The following is a 6,380-nucleotide window of genomic DNA, read 5'->3' as shown; positions in this document are numbered from 1 at the left end:
TTTACAACAAATAGCATGTGTACGTACTCGTCACCTCACGTACATGGCGCTCACATATTACAACAGTACCAAATCCTAAGGGGATTTCCACCACACAAGGTTAGACAAGCCACTTACCTCGAACCAAGCTCAATCAATCGGTAACAATACCTTTTCCATGAATATCTGACTCCGAATGGCCCAAATCTAGCCAAAATCAATTACATACCATAAATACAACTATAAGAAACTAATTTAATTAATGAAATCAAAGCTCAAGAAATTAGAAAATCATCCCAAAAAGTTGACTCAGGCCCACATCTCGGAATCGGATAAAAGTCACAAAATATGAGCACTCATTCGCTCACGAGTACACTCGTACCAAAATTATCCAAATCCGATATCAAAATCCCAATCAAAACCCAAAACCTTAGTTGAAGAACTTCTTCCCATTTTTCCAAAATTTTCCACCCAAATCCGAAATTAAAAGATGAAATTAGTGATAGATTAGTGAAATATAACGGTACAACCATAAATGGGTTAAGAATCGTTACCCAAAAGCTTCCTCTGAAAATCTCCCAAATTATCGTCTCAATCCGAGCTCTCAAAGACCCAAAAATGAAAATGAGATCAAACCCTCGAAATTGATCTTTTCTGCCCAGCGATTCCGCATCTGCGGACCACCAGTCGCACCTACGATACCGCAACTGCGAAAAATCCCTCGCAGGTACAGAAAAGACTTAAGGGGATGGGTCCGCATCTGCGACGCCGAACCTGTGCGCCCGCTCCTGCGGATATCTTCCGCTTCTGTGAAACCTCACGCTCCAGGCCCCGTCCATTTCTGTGCTCCATCTTCCGCACGTGTGAGTCTGCACCTACGGTCTCCCCACCGTAGGTGCGAAAACACCAGAAACCAGAAATTTTAGCAAATACACAAGTCCAATTTTCAGTTCGTTAAGTATCCAAAATACACCCGAGGCCCCCGGGACCTCAACCAAACATACCAACAAGTCCTAAAATATCATACGAACTTAGTCGAGCCCTCAAATCACATCAAACAGCGCTAAAAGCACGAATTACCCTCCGATTCAAACTTAATGAACTTTGAAACTTCTAACTTCTACAACTGATGCCGAAACCTATCAAATCACGTCTGATTGACCTCAAAATTCAATTTTCGCCAATTCAAGCCTAAATCAGCTACGGACCCCCAATTCACAGTCCGGACACGCTCCTAAGTCCAGAATCACCCAAAGGAGCTAACAGAACCGACGAAACTTTATTTCGGAGTCGTCTTCACACAGTTCCAACTACAGTCAAAATCCTAAGACTTAAGCTTCCGTTTAGGGACTAAGTGCCCCAATTCACTCCGAAACCACAACAACAACCTCCCGGCAAGTCATATAAGCAGAAAAAGATACATGGAAAGCAGTAAACAGGGGATCGGGGCTATAACTCTCAAAATAAATGTCTGAGTCGTTACATCCTCCCCTTCTTAAAACAATCGTTCATCCTCGAACGAGTATAGAGACATACCTGAAGTGGTGAAAAGATGAGGATAACTGTTGCGCATATCATGCTCGGTCTCCCAAGTTGCCTCCTCGACCGGCTGACCCCTCCATTGAACCTTCACGGAAGCAATGTTCTTTAACCTCAGCTTTCGAACCTGCCTGTCCAAAATCGCCACTGGCTCCTCAACATAAGATAAATCCTTGTCCAACTGGACTGAGCTGAAATCTAACACATGAGAAAGATCGCCGTGATACCTCCGGAGCATCGAAACATGGAATACTGGATAAACTCCTGCTAGACTGGGAGGTAAGGCAAGCTTATAAGCAACCTCCCCAACACGCCACAACACCTCAAAGGGACCAATGAACCTTGGAATCAGCTTGCCCTTCTTCCCGAACCTCATAACACCCTTCATAGGCGAAACTCGGAGCAAGACCCGCTCTCCAACCATGAATGCAACATCACGAACCTTCCGATCCGCATAACTCTTCTGTCTGGACTGGGCTGTGCGAAGTCGATCCTGAATCACCTTTACCTTATCCAGTGCATCCTAAACTAATTCTGTACCCAATAATCTAGCCTCGCCCAACTTGAACTAACCCACTGGAGACTGACACTGCCTACCATACAGAGCCTCATTTGGTGCCATTTGGATGCTCGACTGATAACTGTTGTTGTAGTTAAACTCCGCAAGTGGCAAGAACTGATCCCAAGAACCTCCAAAATCCATCACACACGCACGAAGAATATCCTCTAATATCTGAATAGTTCGCTCGGACTGGCCGTCCATCTGAGGGTGAAATGTTGTGCTCAGCTCCACTCGAGTACCGAACTCATGTTGTACGGCCCTCCAGAACCGTGATGTAAACTGCGTACCCCGGTCTGAGATGCTAGATACCGGTACGCCATGAAGCCTGACAATCTCGCAAATATAAATTCGAGCCAGCTGCTCGGAAGAATAGGTAGTCATCAAAGGAAGGAAGCTGACTTGGTCATCCTATCCACAATCACCCAAACTGCATCAAACCTCCGCTGAGTCTGTAGGAGTCCAACAACGAAATCCATAGTGATCTGCTCCCATCTCCACTCCAGAATCTCTACTTCTGAAGTAACCCACCTGGCCGTTGATGCTCATACTTCACTTGCTGGAAATTTAGACACTGAGCTACATACTCCACTATGTCCTTTTTCATCCTCCTCCACCAGTAATGTTGCCTCAAGTCTTGGTACATCTTCGCAGCACCCGGATGAATGAAGTACCGCGAGCTGTGAGCCTCCTGGAGAATCAACTCATGCAAATCATCTACATTGGACATACATAGTCTGTCATGCATCCTCAATGCACCATCATCCCCAATAGTGACCTCATTAGCATCACTGTGCTGAACTGTGTCCTTAAGGACAAGCAGATGGGGGTCATCATACTGACGCTCCCTGATACGATCATAAAGAGAAGACCGAGAGACCACACAAGCCAATACTCGACTCGGCTCAGAAATATCCAATCTCACAAACTGGCTGGCTAAGGCCTGAACATCCAACACCAATGGCCTCTCTGTTGCTGGTAGATATGCTAAACTCCCCAAACTCTCTGCCCAGCAACTCAAAGCATCGGCCACCACATTGGCCTTCCCCGGATGGTACAAAATGGTGATATCATAATCCTTAAGCAGCTCCAACCACCTCTACTGACGCAAGTTAAGATCCTTCTGTTTGAACACATGCTACAAACTCCGGTGATCGGTGTAGATCTCACAAGGGACACCGTACAAATAGTGCCGCCAAATCTTCAAGGCATGAACAATAGCTGCTAACTCAAGGTCGCGGACAGGATAGTTTTTTTCATGCACCTTCAGCTGTCTGAACGCGTAGGCAATCACCCTACCATCCTGCATTAACACAATGCCGAGACCGAAATATCGAAATATTTGTACCGAAATAAACCGAAATACCGAAAAAACCGAAACCGAAATACCAAATTAATTCGGTTCGGTTCGGTTCGGAATTCGGTTTTTTGAATTTTATGCCCACCCCTAGTCGCGTCTCTATGACAGATCGAAACAATACCTGTAATGACAAAGTCGGAAGCAACTGCCTCTGTACGAGCCAGAAGAGCATGATATCTGGCCTGGCCTCCCCCTCTAGGGCGACCTCGACCTCCGCGACCTCCGCCTCGAGCTAGTTGAGCAGGTGGGGCGGTAGCTGGTGCTGGAATCATAACCTAAGGACCCGGTGGAGCATGCGGTGGCTGAGAAGTATGTGGAGGTGCATCCCTCCTAAATCTGGGCCAATCTCTCGCCATATGGCGGGCGTCGCCACACTCAAAATAATAATCAAAGAAACAAATGCGGAAGCAAAATTTGAAATATAGTGAAATAACCCATAAAAAAAATGGTGTCTAAATACCATCCGAGAATTGGTATCACAAGTCCACGAGCTTCTAGAATAAATACAAATAAAGGTCTGTATAAAATAAAACTGTCTGAAAATAAACACACAGCTACAGTAAAATAGACGGGGACTTTAAAACTGCGGACGCCATGCAGTTATACCTCAAGTCTCCTCTGGTAGCTGAAATCCGAGCAAGTCTATGGTACGCCGCTGTGATCAACTCCAAAATCCGCACAAGAAGTACAGAGTGTAGTATCAGTATAACCGACCCCATGTACTAGTAAGTACTGAGCCTAACCTCGACGAAGTAGTGACGAGACTAAGGTGGTTCACTTACATTAACATGTATGCAATATTAATAACAATAACAAGTAATAGAAATAAATTATGTAACTCATTTATAATAATTGAAGCCAACTCAGCAGTAATAATCCATTATTATTTCAACCAACTCTGTTATAGCGTGTAACCCGCTCTCATAATATATTCACATTCAATTCTGTTGCAGCGTGCAACCCGCTCTCCCAATATATTCCTTTTAATCAAGTCTGTCATGTATTTATTTCAATCAAGTATATATATAGACTTTTAAATAAGTCTGTTGCGGCGTGTAATCCGACCCCCCAATATTGACTTTTAAATAAGTCTATTGCGGCGTGCAATCCGATCACCCGATATTGACTTTTAAATAAGTCTATTGCGGTGTGCAATCTGATCCCCCAATGTATATATGTATATACTTTCATTTCTGTTGAATGGTCATAACTTGAGTTAGGGACCTCCAAATTAAAATTCGGGCATTCGCCCAAGTCCCAAATCACGATACGGAGCTACCGGAACTGTCAAAACACTGATTCGGGTTCGTTTGCTAAAAATATTTACCAAAGTCAACTCAGTTGAGTTTTAAAGCTCTATTTCACATTTTAATCTATTTTTCACATAAAAACTTTTCGTAAAGTTTTACGGACTGCACACGCAAGTCGAGGAATGATAAATGATACTTTTTGAGGTCTTAGAACACATAATTACTTATTAAATTTAAAAATAATATTTTGGGTCATCACATTCTCCACCTCTAAAACAAACGTTCGTCCTCGAACAGAATTAGAAAAAAAAAACACCTGAGCTGGAGAAAAGGTGTGGATATTTTACCCCGCATGTCCGACTCGGACTCCCAGGTAGATGCCTCTACCGGTTGACCTTTTCATTGCACCCGAACTGAAGGATAACTCTTAGACCTCAACTGTCGGACCTGCCGGGCTAGAATAGCCACCGGCTCCTCCTCGTAAGTCAAATCTTTGTCCAATTGGAATGAAAGATCTCGGAGAGCGTGGCTGCTGTGACTGGCTCGGGCCAGGTCTGCTAGACTGGCCGCTAAAAGCACCCTATGCAGAAGGCACACTAGACACTGGCGGTGCATAATAAGTAGGGGTGTTTAACGGGCGGGTTGGGACGGGCTGGACAAAAAAAATCAGCCCGTCCGTTTAACGTTGCGGGCTGTTAGCGGGCTGCGTTAGCGGGCTGTACTTTTTCGGGTTTTTTTTTATCCGTCCGGGTTCGGGCTTAGAGGGTTGTTAGCGGGTTGTTAGAGGGTTGTTAGCGGGCCGTGGATTTTTATTTATTTTTTTAAGTAAATTTTATTTTTCTTATTCAATGTTATTGATACTTAACTACTTAAGTGTTTGTAAACTTTTAAGGCTTAGAATTAAACTTTGAAGTTTAAAATTTGAAATTTGAAATTTAATTTTTATAATGTTAAAATTAAAATTTGAAAGTAAGTGGCTACAAAAAATTATTTAATAAGACCTATATGTAAGGATCAAGCTCCGAAGACTTTCATTTGATATTTTTATTGAATAATACATAATACTTCATATTAAGTTGCAAGTTCTTTTTTGATTTTGTTATTTTTGAAGTTGCAAATTAAAATTTTACAACAATTATAAAAAAAAAATAGTACATCACATGTTTTGCATCATTTTTGTAAGTTCATCCATGTCAACATGAGGTTTTTGATTTTCGGCATTGGTTGAATCGGAACCATAAACCATTATATCTCCAATTTCTTGGTCCTCCGCTTCATCTACCTCGTCACGCCCTTGATTTCGTCGTTCTGATCTTATCTAATCTCTGAAGCACACTAGAATTTCCAAAGCGTTGCTACCCAATGAATGACGGGCATCTCCTAGTTGCTGCCTTGCTTGGCTAAATGCGCTCTCTGATGCGACTGTTGAAATCGGCACATTTAGCACGTCTCGAGCCATGGCCGAAAGAACAGGAAATTGATTTGAGTTGCTCCTCCATCAACCCAATGGTAGAAATTCCTTTGTGCGGGGCTCTGCTGACTTTTGCAAGTAGAATTGAAGTTCATTATTATTCCTGCTACTGGTTTGTTGATGGCTTGATGCTCCCCTATTGTAGACCAAATCAAATAATCTTCAACACCATCATTATCATCCAAAGCACTGGTCCCAGATGTTGAAACTGAACTTGAAGGA

Source organism: Nicotiana tomentosiformis, chromosome 7 (assembly GCF_000390325.3).
Source record: "Nicotiana tomentosiformis chromosome 7, ASM39032v3, whole genome shotgun sequence".
Lineage (NCBI taxonomy): Eukaryota > Viridiplantae > Streptophyta > Magnoliopsida > Solanales > Solanaceae > Nicotiana > Nicotiana tomentosiformis.
This window is presented reverse-complemented; position numbering follows the sequence as displayed.